At 40.6% G+C, this 19,310-nt stretch overlaps 1 long non-coding RNA gene across 1 annotated transcript; it reads left to right on the top strand.

Annotated features, from left to right (window-relative positions):
- The first annotated feature begins 6,438 nt into the window (after nt 1-6,438).
- Nucleotides 6,439-17,743, top strand: LOC121028104 (uncharacterized). Its single transcript, XR_005789073.1, has 2 exons — nt 6,439-6,601; nt 17,483-17,743. It is a non-coding gene; the product is annotated as an uncharacterized LOC121028104 (long non-coding RNA).
- Nucleotides 17,744-19,310: the final 1,567 nt, after the last annotated feature.

Genomic DNA, 19,310 nt, shown 5'->3' with positions numbered 1-19,310 from the left:
ATATTGACCTCTGGTGGCCTTGATCCAGCCCAAGACACCATAGTCTAAAACCACAACTCTGGGAAGATGGCGGCGTAGGAGGACGCTGGGCTCACCGCGCGTCCTGCTGATCACTTAGATTCCACCTACACCTGCCTAAATAACCCAGAAAACCACCAGAGGATTAGCAGAACGGAGTCGCCGGAGCCAAGCGCAGACGAGAGGCCCACGGAAGAGGGTAGGAAGGGCGTCGAGGCGGTGCGCGCTCCACGGACTGGCGGGAGGGAGCCGGGGCGGAGGGGCGGCTCGCCGGCCAAGCAGAGCCCCCGAGTCTGGCTTGCAAAAAGCGGAGGGGCCTGACGGACTGTGTTCCGACAGCAAGCGCGACTTAGCGGCTGGGAGGTCATAAGTTAACAGCTCTGCTCAGAAAGCGGGAAGGCTGGAGGACAAAGGGAAGGAAAGCTGCTGAGCCCCCGGACGACAGAGCTCAGTTTGGTGGGGAACAAAGGCGCTCGCCAGCGCCATCTTCCCCGCCCATCCCCCAGCCAAAATCGCAAAGAGAACCAGTTCCCGCCAGGGAACTTGCTCGCTCCGCGCAAACACCCAACTCTGCGCTTCTGCGGAGCCAAACCTCCGGCAGCGGATCTGACTCCCTGCTGCTGCCACAGGGCCCCTCCTGAAGTGGATCACCTAAGGAGAAGCAAGCTAAGCCTGCCCCTCCTGCCCCTGTGCACCTTGCCTACCCACCCCAGCTAAGACGCCAGATCCCCAGCATCACAAGCCTGGCAGTGTGCAAGTAGCCCAGACAGGCCACCCCACCCCACAGTGAATCCCGCCCCTAGGAGAGGGGAAGAGAAGGCACGCACCAGTCTGACTGTGGCCCCAGCGGTGGGCTGGGGGCAGACATCAGGTCTGACTGCGGCTCCGCCCACCAACTCCAGATATACACCACAGCACAGGGGAAGTGCCCTGCAGGTCCTCACCACGCCAGGGACTATCCAAAATGACCAAGCGGAAGAATTCCCCTCAGAAGAATCTCCAGGAAATAACAACAGCTAATGAGCTGATCAAAAAGGATTTAAATAATATAACAGAAAGTGAATTTAGAATAATAGTCATAAAATTAATCGCTGGGCTTGAAAACAGTATAGCTGACAGCAGAGAATCTCTTGCTACAGAGATCAAGGGACTAAGGAACAGTCACGAGGAGCTGAAAAACGCTTTAAATGAAATCCATAACAAAATGGAAACCACCACAGCTCGGATTGAAGAGGCAGAAGAGAGAATAGGTGAACTAGAAGATAAAGTTATGGAAAAAGAGGAAGCTGAGAAAAAGAGAGATAAAAAAATCCAGGAGTATGAGGGGAAAATTAGAGAACTAAGTGATACACTAAAAAGAAATAATATACGCATCATTGGTATCCCAGAGGAGGAAGAGAGAGGGAAAGGTGCTGAAGGGGTACTTGAAGAAATAATAGCTGAGAACTTCCCTGAAGTGGGGAAGGAAAAGGCATTGAAATCCAAGAGGCACAGAGAACTCCCTTCAGACGTAACTTGAATCGATCTTCTGCACGACATATCATAGTGAAACTGGCAAAATACAAGGATAAAGAGAAAATTCTGAAAGCAGCAAGGGGTAAACGTGCCCTCACATATAAAGGGAGACCTATAAGACTCGTGACTGATCTCTCTTTTGAAACTTGGCAGGCCAGAAAGAGTTGGCATGAGATTTTCAGTTTGCTAGACAGAAAAAATATGCAGCCGAGAATCCTTTATCCAGCAAGCCTGTCATTTAGAATAGAAGGAGAGATAAAGGTCTTCCCAAACAAACAAAAACTGAAGGAATTTGTCACCACTAAACCAGCCCTACAAGAGATCCTAAGGGGGACCCTGTGAGACAAAGTACCAGAGACATCACCACAAGCATAAAACATACAGACATCACAATGACTCTAAACCCGTATCTTTCTATAATAACACTGAATGTAAATGGATTAAATGCGCCAACCAAAAGACATAGGGTATCAGAATGGATAAAAAAACAAGACCCATCTATTTGCTGTCTACAAGAGACTCATTTTAGACCTGAGGACACCTTTAGATTGAGAGTGAGGGGATGGAGAACTATTTATCATGCTACTGGAAGCCAAAAGAAAGCTGGAGTAGCCATACTTATATCAGACAAACTAGACTTTAAATTAAAGGCTGTAACAAGAGATGAAGAAGGACATTATATAATAGTGACAGGGTCTGTCCATCAGGAAGAGCTAACAATTATAAATGTCTATGCGCCGAATACTGGAGCGCCCAAATATATAAAACAATTACTCATAAACACAAGCAACCTTATTGATAAGAATGTGGTCATTGCAGGGGACTTTAACACCCCACTTACAGAAATGGATAGATCATCTAGACACACGGTCAATAAAGAAACAAGGGCCCTGAATGAGACATTGGATCAGATGGACTTGACAGATATATTTAGAACTCTGCATCCCAAAGCAACAGAATATACTTTCTTCTCGAGTGCACATGGAACATTCTCCAAGATAGATCATATACTGGGTCACAAAACAGCCCTTCATAAGTTTACAAGAATTGAAATCATACCATGCATACTTTCAGACCACAGTGCTATGAAGCTTGAAATCAACCACAGAAAAAAGTCTGGAAAACCTCCAAAAACATGGAGGTTAAAGAACACCCTACTAACGAATGAGTGGGTCAACCAGGCAATTCGAGAAGAAATTAAAAAATATATGGAAACAAACGAAAATGAAAATACAACAATCCAAACGCTTTGGGACGCAGCGAAGGCAGTCCTGAGAGGCAAATACATTGCAATCCAGGCCTATCTCAAGAAACAAGAAAAATCCCAAATACAAAATCTAACAGCACACCTAAAGGAAATAGAAGCAGAACAGCAAAGGCAGCCTAAACCCAGCAGAAGAAGAGAAATAATAAAGATCAGAGCAGAAATAAACAATATAGAATCTAAAAAAACTGTAGAGCAGATCAACGAAACCAAGAGTTGGTTTTTTGAAAAAATAAACAAAACTGACAAACCTCTAGCCAGGCTTCTCAAAAAGAAACGGGAGATGACCCAAATAGATAAAATCATGAATGAAAATGGAATTATTACAACCAATCCCTCAGAGATACAAACAGTTATCAGGGAATACTATGAAAAATTATATGGCAACAAATTGGACAACCTGGAAGAAATGGACAAATTCCTGAACACCCACACTCTTCCAAAACTCAATCAGGAGGAAATAGAAAGCTTGAACAGACCCATCACCAGCGAAGAAATTGAATCGGTTATCAAAAATCTCCCAACAAATAAGAGTCCAGGACCAGATGGCTTCCCAGGGGAGTTCTACCAGACGTTTAAAGCAGAGATAATACCTATCCTTCTCAAGCTATTCCAAGAAATAGAAAGGGAAGGAAAACTTCCAGAATCATTCTATGAAGCCAGTATTACTTTGATTCCTAAACCAGACAGAGACCCAGTAAAAAAAGAGAACTACAGGCCAATATCCCTGATGAATACGGATGCCAAAATTCTCAATAAGATACTAGCAAATCGAATTCAACGGCATATAAAAAGAATTATTCACCATGATCAAGTGGGATTCATTCCTGGGATGCAGGCCTGGTTCAACATTCGCAAATCAATCAACGTGATACATCACATTAACACAAAAAAAGAGAAAAACCATATGATCCTGTCAATCGATGCAGAAAAGGCCTTTGACAAAATCCAGCACCCTTTCTTAATAAAAACCCTTGAGAAAGTCGGGATAGAAGGAACATACTTAAAGATCATAAAAGCCATTTATGAAAAGCCCACAGCTAACATCATCCTCAACGGGGAAAAACTGAGAGCTTTTTCCCTGAGATCAGGAACACGACAGGGATGCCCACTCTCACCGCTCTTGTTTAACATAGTGCTGGAAGTTCTAGCATCAGCAATCAGACAACAAAAGGAAATCAAAGGCATCAAAATTGGCAAAGATGAAGTCAAGCTTTCGCTTTTTGCAGATGACATGATATTATACATGGAAAATCCGACAGACTCCACCAAAAGTCTGCTAGAACTGATACATGAATTCAGCAAAGTTGCAGGATACAAAATCAATGTACAGAAATCAGTTGCATTCTTATACACTAACAATGAAGGAACAGAAAGACAAATAAGGAAACAGATCCCATTCACAATTGCACCAAGAAGCATAAAATACCTAGGAATAAATCTAACCAAAGATGTAAAGGATCTGTATGCTGAAAACTATAGAAAGCTTATGAAGGTAATTGAAGAAGATTTAAAGAAATGGAAAGACATTCCCTGCTCATGGATTGGAAGAATAAATATTGTCAAAATGTCAATACTACCCAAAGCTATCTACACATTCAATGCAATCCCAATCAAAATTGCCCCAGCATTCTTCTCGAAACTAGAACAAGCAATCCTAAAATTCATATGGAACCACAAAAGGCCCCGAATAGCCAAAGTAATTTTGAAGAAGACCAAAGCAGGAGGCATCACAATCCCAGACTTTAGCCTCTACTACAAAGCTGTCATCATCAAGACAGCATGGTATTGGCACAAAAACAGACACATAGACCAATGGAATAGAATAGAAACCCCAGAACCCACAAACGTATGGCCAACTCATCTTTGACAAAGCAGGAAAGAACATCCAATGGAAAAAAGACAGTCTCTTTAACAAATGGTGCTGGGAGAACTGGACAGCAACATGCAGAAGGTTGAAACTAGACCACTTTCTCACACCATTCACAAAAATAAACTCAAAATGGATCAAGGACCTGAATGTGAGACAGGAAACCATCAAAACCTTAGAGGAGAAAGCAGGAAAAGACCTCTCTGACCTCAGCCGTAGCAATCTCTTACTCGACACATCCCCAAAGGCAAGGGAATTAAAAGCAAAAGTGAATTACTGGGACCTTATGAAGATAAAAAGCTTCTGCACAGCAAAGGAAACCACCAACAAAACTAAAAGGCAACCAACGGAATGGGAAAAGATATTTGCAAATGACATATCGGACAAAGGGCTAGTCTCCAAAATCTATAAAGAGCTCACCAAACTCCACACACGAAAAGCAAATAACCCAGTGAAGAAATGGGCAGAAAACATGAATAGACACTTCTCTAAAGAAGACATCCGGATGGCCAACAGGCACATGAAAAGATGTTCAGCGTCGCTCCTTATCAGGGAAATACAAATCAAAACCACACTCAGATATCACCTCACGCCAGTCAGAGTGGCCAAAATGAACAAATCAGGAGACTCTAGATGCTGGCGAGGATGTGGAGAAACGGGAACCCTCTTGCACTGTTGGTGGGAATGCAAATTGGTGCAGCCACTCTGGAAAGCAGTGTGGAGGTTCCTCAGAAAATTAAAAATAGACCTACCCTATGACCCAGCAATAGCACTGCTAGGAATTTATCCAAGGGACACAGGAGTACTGATGCATAGGGGCACTTGTACCCCAATGTTCATAGCAGCACTCTCAACAATAGCCAAATTATGGAAAGAGCCTAAATGTCCATCAACTGATGAATGGATAAAGAAATTGTGGTTTATATACACTATGGAATACTACGTGGCAATGAGAAAAAATGAAATATGGCCTTTTGTAGCAACGTGGATGGAACTGGAGAGTGTGATGCTAAGTGAAATAAGCCATACAGAGAAAGACAGATACCATATGGTTTCACTCTTATGTGGATCCTGAGAAACTTCACAGGAACCCATGGGGGAGGGGAAGGAAAAAAAAAAAAAAAAGAGGTTAGAGTGGGAGAGAGCCAAAGCATAAGAGACTGTTGAGAACTGAGAGCAAACTGAGGGTTGATGGGGGGTGGGAGGGAGGAGAGGGTGGGTGATGGGTATTGAGGAGGGCACCTTTTGGGATGAGCACTGGGTGTTGTATGGAAACCAATTTGACAATAAATTTCATATATAAATAAAAAAAAATAAAATAAAACCACAACTCTGGGTGATTGGTCCCTTAAGATAATTACAATGTGCTTTTTTTTTTTCCCATTATAGAAATAGATACTAATTGTTTATCATAGAAAAATAGGAAAACATAGAAAAGCCAGAAAGATTGCACATATCCCTGTTTAAACTTCTGGTGTGCTTATCTCCAGATTTAGAAAGGCAATTCTATTTTTGTTTGCTTAGGTTTGCTACTTTAGGAAGGGTTATGAGAGATGATGTTATATTTGTCATTTCACATCTGGCTTTTTTGATGTAATGTCTTCACATAAACATTCCGACTTGAATATAAACTGTTGGTAAATATTTTGTGACTGACACCTAACTTTTTGTATCTCAAGTTTGCACTACCTCCTTTAATTTGCTGGCCCCTTCCCAAGGAAAAAGGCTGATACAAACAAAAGGTTCAGAGTATAATTTATCTCCCAATATTTCCTGCTCAACCAGAAATTCAAGTACCAGAAATTGCAGTAATCTCTCTGATTCTCTAGTTCCTCAGTTGGTAAGCCTATTTCTTGATGTGGTTCTGCAGATTAAATGAGATCATCTGCAGCAAATTCCTTTACATTCCCGAAGATGGTCCGCCCTGAAATCCGGTAAGTTTCCCTTGCTCCCCTGTAACCTCTGGGTATAAGAGTCACAGCCAGGTCAGTCCTGGGGGAGGCAGATCAGTAAATGAATGAGAGGCCGCCAAGATCTCCTACATCACATTCTCACTTGCCAGCTCAAAGCCTTGCTCAGAACTCCCTGGCTCATCAGAGCAACAGAACTGGAGCCACCTGACTTCCAAATTGGATTTCTCTTACCTGGTATGTAAATTTAAATGAAAATGAATTTATCAGTCATTCTGATATTCAGTTGAAAGCTTTATAAGGAAATTCTTAATAAGTATCTATTCTATTCTTTCTGGAATGACAAGTTATTTTGCACTTACACAGAATTTTTTGTTGGGGGTAGCAGAAAGCTGGGAACAAGTGGGTAGAGCATAGTATAATCCCAGAATAAACTGCTTCTTCTCTTTTCTCTCTCTCTCTCTCTCTCTCTCTCTCTCAGGCTCTGATCATTGTATTTCCACTAGTGATAGGAAATTATGCAATGGTCTGTTCTGCGCCAGCCGCAGGAGAGACTGGGTCTGGGGAATCCCAGGTTGAAAGTGAAAAGGGCAATTGATCAAGTCATTTCTGGCTTATTCCAGGCCCTGTGCCAGCTTCTCCGTTTGGGAGATTGATGGTCAAGGCAAACAGCAGGCAGTACATCCTAGCCTATTGCCCTGGGATTGGCCAGGAATCTAGGAATCCAGGATAGAAATAGAAAGGCAGCCATTGTGCCACTATTGTGCCTCCTGGGCAGGCCTGGTTATCTTAGAAGACAAATAACTTGTTTCTGGTAGCCTGTGGGTAACTATTACTCTTCCAGAGAAGTGCTCAAGGAAAGCCTTCCTTTGCCTGGCCGCCAGCCCTCCCCCAACCCCCAGGAATCTGAAGCATCTGGAGGAACTGACCTTAGAAGGCCTTACCACATCTCTCTGGGCTTGTTTTCTTACCACTAAAAAGAAGATTAGCCTTGGACTCTTTTACCTTAACTCTTATAGTTTCATGGAACAAATTGTTAAAATGGCTACCTTAAGAACAGGGGGTGGTTAATATGCAGCCAGAGAGGTTCTGGAGTTAAAAGTCAAGAATGCAGGGCAACTTCAGGGCCACCTTGACCACCCTGGGAGTGCCACTTCCATCCCTGTGGCGGCTCCAGGCTCTTCTCTCTCCTTCCAGCTTCCTTGGCTTTCACCCAGCTTTTCTGCTCCCAGATAACTCCTGCTTGCACATGGCTTTCAGTTATCTTGGCCCTGATTCCAGCTCACCACATCGTTTTGCTGTGAACTCCACTACCTGCTGGTTAGTTCCATGTGTCTCTTCATTCATAGTCCCAAGGCAAGGACTTTGATTGACTCAGTGTTTGGGGATTGAACTGTGTCCCCCAAAAGGATATACTCAGGTCCTAACCCCAGTACTTGTGAATGTCCCCTTATTTGGAAATAGGATCTTTGCAGATATAATCAAGTTAAGAGGTCATACTGATTATGGTGGGCCCTAAATCCAGTATGACTGGGGTCCTTACAAGAACAGGTCATATTTGGACACAGGAAAAAAAGGCAGACAGGGGGAACACCATGTGACAACAGAGGCAGGGACCAGAGTGATGCATCTAGAAGCCAAAGGAGCAAGGGTTGTTGGCAACCATCAGAAATTACAAGAGGCAAGGGAGGAATCTTCCCTACAGCCTTTGGAGTTTGATTTCAGACATCCAGCGTCAGAACAGCAAGAGAATAACCACCTATTATTTTAAGAAACTCAGTTTATGGTAAGTTGTTAAAGAAGCCGTAGGATATGAATACATTCAGCCTATCTTTTGGTGCCAGGCCAACCTCCGAATGTGGCCACCTTAGATGGGATGGGATGCTCAGTCTTTGCCCAATCAACCATGGCCAAGAGAGTCAGGGTGATGTCATCCGATTGTGGCTATGTAGGCACCAAGGCTGTAGACTGAGCAGCATCCTGTAGAAGGAGGCCTGAGCCTGGATAGGTGTTTGCTGGTGTGACCTCTCCAACACCAACCAGGTGGCTTTTAAATTAACTCTGCTAGAAAGGACTTTAGAAAAAGTCACACACTGCCCAGGCTAGTCCCACCCAAGGAATATTTTTGTTATTGTCTTTGTTTATCAGAGCAGTATTTTTTATATAAATTATTTTCCCACTTACATTTCCCAAGGGATAGTTTCTTCAAACAGAAGGTATATTGATTCCTGTTGAGACCTGCTCTTATTCCTAGGTGAGCCCAGTGGCAGTGCTGCTCACACTGGCCAGCATCGAGGCAGAACTGTTCTAGGCTGACCTTGAAGGCATGTTTAGCTGGCATAGCCAGAGGTAGTTACTGTCTTAAGGAGAACTAATGGTCTTACCCAGATAATTGAATAGCGCCAACAGTCATGTCAAGTGAGGTAGAGGAAAGAAAGAAGAAATGTCCATGGCCTAAGGGCTTGAAAGTTTGATGGATCCAGGTGACAAGAATGAGGAAGAAAGCAATTTAAAGCCAAGACCATGAATGAGTGTGTGCAGGATTTTCTCTTTCCTGCCCAAACAGCATGTACTTCTAAGGTGGATGTGCTCTTAGCACAGAGTAGACAGACTAAGACTCTCCATTCCTAACAAATGCTTTGTTGTGTGTGAAATTAATGTTTGCCTTAATGAATAAATCATTTTGACATGATTCTATATTTATGATGATAGCCCTGAATATTTGTTCAAAAAATTTGATTCTTAATTTGGGAACATTATCAGAGACTAAATTGCTGACAGAGTTGACTAGAGCTTAGCTTTGCCACTTACCTAGATATGATCTGCTTTCTTGTGTGCTGTATGTAACTTGTTTTCATGAATGTGAAAGTTATACCTATGCACTGCAGAGATTTAGGATGGAAACTTATTTTTAAATATTTTTTTTAATGTTTTTTAAATTTATTTTTGAGAGAGACAGAGACAGAATGCGAGTGGATTAGGGGCAGAGAGAGAGGGAGACACAGAATCTGAAGCAGGCTCCAGGCTCCAAGCTATCAGCACAGAGCCCGATGCGGGGCTCAAACCCATGAGCTGTGAGATCATGACCTGAGCTGAAGTTGGAAGCTCAACCGACTGAGCCACCCAGGCACCCCAGGAAACTTATTTTTAAAAATGTTTAAGGTCTGATGCTGGACGTGGTTTAGAAATGGTTCTTCCAATCAGATCTCTGCTTATGGTCAATCCCTGTTAATGCTTTTCTCTCTTTCCACTCCCTGAAACTCTAGTTTTGCTCAAACCTTAGTATGTCACCCCTCCAGGGAAGCACTATTTTTACTCATCCTACTTACTCTGTTAAAACAACTCTTAGCAAAATCTGCCAACTTGTAGGAATATCTTACATTGTCTTTGCATACCTTTTATGAGGAGCCTTGGGAAAGATCCCCATATAGAGTTGAAGACCCCTTGACCCTACTTTCGGCCATGCTTCCTTTTCTCTGGGAGATAGGTGGCATTAGCAGACTTTCATTATTGTCTCTGGTTCTTAAGGTAGAAGATCAGTGTAGCACCTGTTAGACATAATTGTATTTCTGCAAAAGACAGGAGATGTCAAGCTGCAAATTTCCTATCAAAACTCCCTCTTTGTTTAGAAATAGTCCTTGCTTGTTTTTAATGTTTTCATTTAAAAAAAAAAAAAAGAATGAACGCTGTCTATATAATGCCTTATGTAAGGCAAGAGATTTATATTATTGTGCTGGGGAAAATAATGAGAGGTTTGTAGCATCTTTTACTCCAATCTTTATTTCCAGTCATTTGCCTTGACAGAGGCATAGTGGACAACTGGAGCACATGGGGTTATGAAATTCCATTGGCCTTGAGCCCCTTGTATGAGCCCACATGTAGGCTCCTGCCCATCAGTGTTTTGACTGTGATTTTGCCTCCAGGCTATAAACCTGAAGGTGGTGGTAATGGTAGGTGTTCTTTTCCTATGTGTTTCTACCACTGAACCCACGGTAGTCACCCTGTCCCCTCCACAGGCTTGGCACCCTATGCTAGTCAGCTCTTGGGATGGCTACAACTGTCTCCTCTGAGAGCTCCTGAGGTTATTGCCCCACCTGACCAATGAGTCCTTTTGATCAAGGTCCTTTCTTGTCTTCCATTAATGTGGTAACACCATACTCTCCTGGGTTGATCAGGTAAGTGAAGGACATTTTTGTATGAATGCGACTGCCCTTCCAGCTTTGCCCACAGGTCCTTCTTCTCTTCTACTTGTTGGTGGTAGTGTATGGAAGGAAATGGTGAAGTGAACACTGAAAGTGATCATGTTCTAGAAATACAGTGAGCACAGCCTAAAAAGTTCAAGAGAAGACATGGTTGGAAGACCTGTTGTTCTACATTTATGTTGTAAAATTACAAATGATAAACTTAACATGACCAGAAAATGAGGTATCATTCACATTTTCCCTCATACTCTGGGTGAGACTTGCATTTGTGGTTATCATCAACAAAGCATGATAACAACCTTTGAGAGAGCCATTGAAAAACAGTATTCATGGACAGCATGATGGATGATGCTACATTATGAATAATGATGCAAACATCATTAAATCAGTGGTATCAGGGAAGTACAAAGGCAAGAATAGCTATATTGTTTCAATACCAAGAGGTTCTGAAGAGCCATAGCATTGTAAGAATTTGGCCAAGAAAGGTGCATTTGACAGTAAAAAGCACAAAGAGACGGTTCCTGGGTCTGAGCAGGGAGAGATATTACAAAGAATCTTCATGTGCACTGATTGGATAACAAATGGATAAATACTTCTCTACCATTATTCTAAATCTTCACTGATAGATTAATAATGATATGTTACATGGATGCATTAATTTTGTGAGACATTTTTCAATTCAATTGCTTATGTAGACAGACCTTGCAGAAAATGTCCCACACTCTACCTTTACCCTATCTTCACTCATCTTTCTTGGAAGAAAGAGGTGAAACTTCTTTGTAAGAAGTTTCTTTGTAAGAATAAGTCTTTGGTCTATGCCCTTGATTTTATAACATCCTTTTAGTCTTCTTTATCTTTTTTGTATGTTCAGTCTCTCCCTCTTCATTGCTTCTTTTCCTCTACTATTTATACAATTGAGTTCTCCTTTTTCTTTTTTTTTTAAATGTTTGTTTGTTTTGAGAGAGAGAGGGAGAGAGAGAATCCCAAGTCAGCTCCACACTGTCAGCCTAGAGCCCGATTCAGTGCTTGAACCCATGAACTGTGAGATCATGACCTGAATGGAAACCCAGAGTCTGACGCTTTACCGACTGAACCACTCAGGCACCCCTAAGTTCTCCTTTTTCTAATGTAATGCTCTTTGACTTTTCTATCCTAGTGAGCTTTATACCAATGCACTTTCTTTTCCTCATCATACTTACTGAAAGGATAATTCACAGCCTCTTCACTCACTTGCAGTTATTTCTTGCCGTCTGTGTTCTGATCCTTTTATTGTTATTGTCCCTTTTTCCCTTTTCCCTCATTAGGCTCTGTTCATGTGTTTATGTGTTTTTGATTTATCCACAAGTGAGTCAGCATATACCCTTCTTATGACTCAGATTTTCATTTCATTTGCCCATAAGACAGCTCTTCCCTAAAGTCCTCATGGTCATTCAAACTGCACAAACTTAAAACAAAATCTGCCATTAAGCCCGTATCTTACTACTCCCATCTTCTTCCCTCACCCAGAATGCTACGTGCTGACTTTCTTGTTTTGATGGTGGTAATTGCTATTTTTTTCCTCTTCCCTATTCCTGAGTTCCTGAATCCTCCCCCTCTGAGAGGTTGCTAATGTTTGTTTTAGCATTCATTCCCTCCGGCTTGGGAGAATGCAGTTGTTGTTTAACAAGTATTTTCACTCCTAGTCTTTTTTCTTCTTTTGTTCCATTCTTCACCAAGATAATTAGTCAATACATTGATCATACGTTAATAATTGTTCCTCTTGCTGCATTAGAAATAATTGAGATACAGAAGAAGTTTCCATTGAATGCTGATATATGTCTCAAGGAGGATTCAATGAAAAGGAAAAAGAAAAAACCTTCTATATATTCCTCTGTAGTTCAAAATATCAAGGAGGTTGGAAGTTGAGGGGATTCAGGAAATCCTCAGGATAGAAGGAGAAACAGACAAAGGAATGAAAATAGAAAGGAAAAGGTGGGTAAAATAAGAGATTAATCCTAGAGTTCACAAGATATGTCTAAGAAGGGAAAAGAATCGAGGAAACAGAGGGAGTGACACTTAACTGGGGAGGTGCAAATGCCCCCTGGAGACAACCTGGATTTGGGACCATTGCTAGCAGCTCTCAGGAGTGGTGTCAGGCTTCACATGCTCCCTATGTGGAACACCTCTACACCAATCTAGTCACTTGGCAGATGCCCGTTTCTTTTTAAAGTATGTCCATGGAAACATACAATCAGGTAGAGGCATTAGTCAACCATTAAGTCAGGAACCTCACTATCAGATAGTGAAAGATACTGAAGACAAATCTCAGACTAAACTGCTAGTAAAACCATCTCTGACCAAACAGACCCAAATTGTCCCACAACAGCTTGTTGGAATCTGAGAGAAGCCTCCCTTTCTTTGCCTTGAAGGGCACTGGCTAGCAATGTTAATGAAAGTATGAGCAATGTGACATTATGACACTGCCGAGTAAGAGGCTTTATAGGTGACCCAGATGGGGTGGGAGGTGGGGAGCAGCTGGGTAGAATCTTCTATTAAGGCCAAAGAGTTCAGTGCCACAAACTATGCCCCACTAGCACAGATGCCATAAAATCCCTAAGTGTTACTGAATGTATAGAGTTATGCTACCATCACAACTGAGTGTTAGAATATTTCCATCACCCTAAAAATTTTCCTCATGCTCATGTGCAGTCAGGCCCATTCTCACTCCCATCTGTTTTCCATCGCTATCATTTTGCCTTCTCTAGAAATTCCAGGTAAATGGAATAATTCACAATATGCAACGTTTGTGTCTGGCTTCTTTTACTTATTGTAATGTTTTTGATTTTCATCCGTGTTGCCACAAGTCTGAGCAGTCTGTTCCTTTTTACTGCTGAGTGGTATTCCATGTCCATGCATGGATATACCACCATTTGATTATTTATTCACCAGATGCCCGGACATTTGATTGCTTCCAGTTTGGAGCTAATATGAATAATGTCATTATCAACATTCATGTACAAGTCTTTGTGTAGACATATGTTTTCATTTCCCTTGAGTCAATACCTAGGAATGAAATTGCAGAGTCAAATAGTATGTCTATGTTTAGCTTTTTTTTTTTTAATTTTTTTTTTCAATATTTATTTATTTTTGCGACAGAGGGAGACAGAGCATGAACGGGGGAGGGGCAGAGAGAGAGGGAGACACAGAATCTGAAACAGGCTCCAGGCTCTGAGCCATCAGCCCAGAGCCTGACGCGGGGCTCGAACTCACGGACCGCGAGATCGTGACCTGGCTGAAGTCGGACGCTTAACCGACTGCGCCACCCAGGCGCCCCTATGTTTAACTTTTTAAGAAACTATCAGACTATTTTCCAAAGTGGCTATACAATTTTATATTCTAAACAGTTCCAATTTCTCCACGTCCTCACAATATTGAAAATTCTTTTTACTCTAGCAAATCTAAAAAGTGTGAAGTGATATCTCCTGATTTTAATTTGCATTACCTAATGACTATTATCCATATGTATACTTTTCTTGGTGAAATATCTTTTTCAATATTTTGTTAGTTTTTAAAGTTAGATCATCTTATTATACAACTATAAAATTCTTTATACTAGAAGCAAGTCCTCAATCAGACAAATGGTTTATAAATAGCTTTCCCAGGCTTGTCTGTAATTTCATTCTCTTAATGGTATCCTTTAAAAAACAAGTTTTCCATATTAATGGAATTTAATTAATCAGTTTTTTTTTCTTTTATGGATCATGTTTTTAGTATCTAAGAAATCTAAGAACTCTTTGTCTATCCCAAGATCATGAAGGTTTTTCTCTCTTTTGTTCCAGGTTTGGCTAGATCTGGCTCTTACATTTAGGTCTATAATTCATAGTGAGTTAATTTTTATGTATAGTGTGTGGTAAAGGTCTTGGGTTTGGCTCTTTTTTGTTTTTGCATATGTATGTCCAACCATGCAGCACAGAGAGCTAAAAATATTATCTTTTCAACCTTGGCAGCTTTATCAATTATTAAGTTATCATAAATGTGTGGGCTTATTTCTGAACTATTATATTTATTTAATCTACATGCCCATACTTACGCCAATACCACATTGCCTTGATTACTGTAGCTTTACATTAAGTTTGAAATTTATTCTTTTTAAAAAATATATTTTGGCTATTCTAGGTCCTTTTCATTTGCACATATAATTTAGAATTGGCTTGTCAATTTATAAAAAAACAAACAAACAGGGGTACCTGGGTGTCTTAGTCAGTTAAGTGTCTGACTTCAGCTCAAGTCATGATCTTGTGGGATCGAGTTCAAGCTCCACATCAGTCTCAGCTGTCAGCGAAGAGCCCACTTTGGATCTGCTGTCCCTCCCTCTCTTCCTCTCCCCTGCTTGCACTCTCTCTCTCAAAAGTAAATGAACATTAAAAATATCTTTAAAAAACAAACAAGCAAACAAACAAACTTTGTTGGGATTATGACTGGGATTGTTTTGAATGTACAGATCAATTTGAGGAGAAATGCAATCCTCACAATATGGAGTCTTCTATTCCATAAGCATGGTATATCTTTCCATTTATATAGATCTTTTAAAGTTTTTTCATCAATGTTATGTTTTCATTAGATAAGTCTTGCATTTCTTTTGTTAAATATTCCTAGGGCTTTTATTCCTTTTGATATCATTATGAATATGTTTGTTTTCTTCATTTCATTTTCAGACTGTTGGTTGCTAGTAAATAGAAATACAATTGATTTTTGCACACTCATCTTGTAATCCTATGACAGTGCTAAGCTCACTTAATAGGTGTAACAGATTTTGTAGGTTCCTTGTGGTTTTCTACACAAAAGAGTGCATCATCTGCAAATATTTACAATTTATCTCTACTTTTCCAATCTGTATGCTTTAACATGCCCCTTACATGATTTTTCTTGCCTTGTTGCACTGGCTAGAACCTCTAGTACAATAATAAATAGAAGTGGGGGGATGGACTAAATGGGTAAGAGGCATTAAAGAATCTATTCCTGAAATCATTGCTGTACCATATGCTAACTAACTTGGATGTAAATTAGAAAATAAATTATTAATAAAACTGTTAAAAAAATAAATAGAAGTGATGTGCGAGCCAAGGTTCTTTAAAGAAGCAGAATCTATAGGATGTACATATGGGTACATATAGAAAGAAGATATATAGATAGCTGATATACAGATAAGAGAGACAGATGATATAGATAAATGATGTAGATATAGAAAGATCATTTATTATGAAAAATTGCTTCACATGACTATGGAGGCTGAGAAGTCCCACAATCTGCCATCTGCAAGGTGGAAACCCAGGAAAACCAGAAATGTAATTCCTGAGTCCAAAGGCCTGAGGACTAGAGGAGCTGATGGTGTCAATCCCAACTCCAGGGCAGGAGACTAAGGTCCCAGCTCAAGCAGGTAGGCAGGAAGTAAATGAATTCTCACATCCTCCACTTTTTGTTCTATTCAGGTCCCTAACAGATGAGATGATGCCCACCCACTTTGTTGGGGGGGGATGCAATATACTTCACTGAGTCCACCAATTCAAATGCTAATTTCTTCTGGAAAGACCCTCGCAGACACACCCCAAAATAATGTTTAATCTTGGCACCCTGTGACCCAGCCAAGTTGACATATAAAACCAACTACCACATATGGTTGAAGTGGACCTTTGTCTTCCTAATCTTAGGAAAAAGCATTCGAATTTTCACATTAAGAATATCTTAGCTGTAGGTTTTTATAGAAGCCCTTTCTATAAGGTTTCTATATAGGTTTCTTTCTATTACTGGTATGTTAAAAGTTTTTAATCATGAATGAGTATTGGAATTTATCAAGTGATTTTTCTGCTTCATTGGGATAGTCTTTTTTCCCCCTCTTTTCTTCTATTTATATAGGTATTACATTAATTATTTTTTTGTGTCAAACCAACCTTACATTCTGGGATACATCTCATTTGTTTATGGTGCATAATTCTTTTTATAGTTTCCTGCATTTGTTTTGTTAATAATTTATCAAAGATTTTTGCATCTGTATTTGTGAGCCTAGTTTTCTTCTCTTGTGATGCTTTTAACCTGGCTTTGGTATCAGGCTAATACTGGCCTGAAAAAATGAATTGGGGAGTGTTCTGTCCTCCTCTACTTTCTAAGAATTTGTTGGTATTTGTATTATTTCTTCCTTAAATAGTTAATAGAATTCACCAGTATAGCCAAATGAGCCTAGAGGCTTTTCTTTGTGGAAAAAATTTTTATTGCTAATTTAACTTTTTTTTGCTTGTTGTAGGTCTATTCAGATTTTCTGTTTCTTCTTGTGTCAGAGTGGATAATTTGTGTCTTTCTACAAATTGGTCCATGTCATCTAAGAGATGAGTTGCTGAACAGCTATGTTTAATAATTTGGCAGATTCTCTTAAAGAAGGGAGGGTTGAACTTCTGGAGATGATTTTATGTTGATAATGGGGTCCAGGAGTGTATTGGACATGGTGAATGGTCCTTTTCTTGGTGGGAAATAAAATTGTGACTTTAACAGTGGAGGAAGCTGAGGAGAGAGACAGTCATTAGGAGGATATCCCTTGTGAAAGGCTGTATGTTCTCACACCCTAAGAGCAATACCCTGCATACAGTTTTAACTTTTCTTTTTTTGGACACTACTTCCTTTCTGTTGTCCTCAGTCTTCAGTAAATATTTTGAAGTCTTCATCTTTCTTTTAGCTGTATCTTGGAGAGCTACCAAAGGGGCATGAAGGAAAGTGGTGAAGAAGAAGAAAAAGAAGAAGAGAGAGGAGCAGAAGAAGCATGCCACAGAAGCAGAACAGCAGAACCTGCAAGATATCAAGAGGTGACTCCCGAGTCCTGGTGCAGTGCCGTTTAGAGCACAGCAGAGGTGGCAAGCAACAGCCAGAATCTGTGGACAATGTAAGCAATCCTCAGTGACTTCCAAAAATTCCTTTGGGAAGGAAACTCAGGAGGAAAAAAAAAAAAAAAGAATAAATTAGAATATGTCCCAGTGACAAACAAATAAAAAATTTCAGTGGCTTAAGACCATAGAGTATTTTTACTCACACTACATTTTTTTTAAGTTTATTTATTTATTTTTCAGAGAGAGAGAGAGAGAGAGAGAACACTAGCAGGGGAGGGGAACAGAGAGAGGAAGACACAGAATCCGAAGCAGGCTCCAGGCCTTGAGCTGTCAGCACAGAGCCCGACTCGGGTCTCAAACCCACCAACTGTGAGATCCATGACCTGAGCCAAAGTTGGACACTTAACTGACTGAGCCACCCAGTCACTCCAGTCACCCTACATTTTCACTGTGAGTCAGCTGGAGGGCTCTAATTTAAGTCATCCTCCTCCGGGATCAAGGCTGGAAAAAAAAAAAGTAATTTCTAGAATCTAAGGGATGAAGATTCTAAGTCTCCAAGTTATGGGTACTTTAAAAAAAAAAAAAAGTGGCCCTATTTGTTAACCTCAGGCACGCCAAGACAGGGGCCATATTAGTTACACACCATTTTGCCAGTAATCACTGTCTACATTTCCCAGGACACCAGTGGAGTCAGGGTATTAGCTGCTCCTTCTAAATTAAAAGCAATCAGATAAAATCACATCACATAAAAGTGTTCTCTTTCCCAAGGTTAATAACTGCATTTTAAAGGACACATTAGCTATCCCAGAGACATTGCTTATTACGAAGAAATAAATGGTTAACTAGCAGAATTTCAAATAGCAATGATGGTAGATAGAGAATTTGTTTCTTTGGGGTGAAACTTTTGAACCCTTAGATCACACAAACAGATGATGCTATCACTTGCCTATTCATAAATAAGTCCCAGCCTGAGCTAATAATGTCAGCTAGTCAAGCAAGCTGAAGAGAGAATGTGAAAGAAGCATTTAAACTCCATTAACTGTGCACCTAGACAATCTACTCATGTCTAATTATTTTACTATTAAATGCCTGTGCATCCAACCAAAGAGAAAATTTCAAAGTAGATGAATTAGTGGAGTAATTCACAGACCTCAGAAGTAAAGAGGGATTATTTACAATGGGTCTTCTTTACTTCTTACCATCCTGCTTGGAGCTTTATTTATAGTGAGATTGGCATCTAATTCCACCTTAAATAAAATCCCATGCCAGTACACCATACTTCCTAGGGGATGTGCTTGATGTCACATTGTGAGGGGCACCTTACAGGTCAGAGTGATTTGAGCACTGAGTGAACAGAGCACAAGACCAAGAATTGGTTGGAAATATTTTGGTGAATCGACTGTTATTTTCCCCATACTTTCCTTCTTCTTTTTTTTTTTTTTAATCGTCTCCACCTCCGTCTCTGCTCATAACAAGGTGTTATCATTTTCTCCAAGGAAGAAGGGTGGAGAAAGTCTGTGGAAGCTTAGAGACTTTTTGGGTTTGTTTTCTCTGAAGCTCTTTTTTCTTTTTTTTTTTTTTAATTAATTTATTTATTTATCTTGAGGTGGGAGAGGGTGGGGCAGAGAGAGCATCCCAAGCAGGCTCTGTGCTGTCAACTCAGAGTGTGATGTGGAGCTT

The sequence above is a fragment of the Herpailurus yagouaroundi genome, unplaced genomic scaffold (assembly GCF_014898765.1).
Source record: "Herpailurus yagouaroundi ecotype Mexico unplaced genomic scaffold, PumYag 100, whole genome shotgun sequence".
Taxonomy (NCBI): domain Eukaryota; kingdom Metazoa; phylum Chordata; class Mammalia; order Carnivora; family Felidae; genus Herpailurus; species Herpailurus yagouaroundi.
Note: the sequence above shows the minus strand (reverse complement) of the source record. Positions and strands in the feature narration are given on the sequence as shown.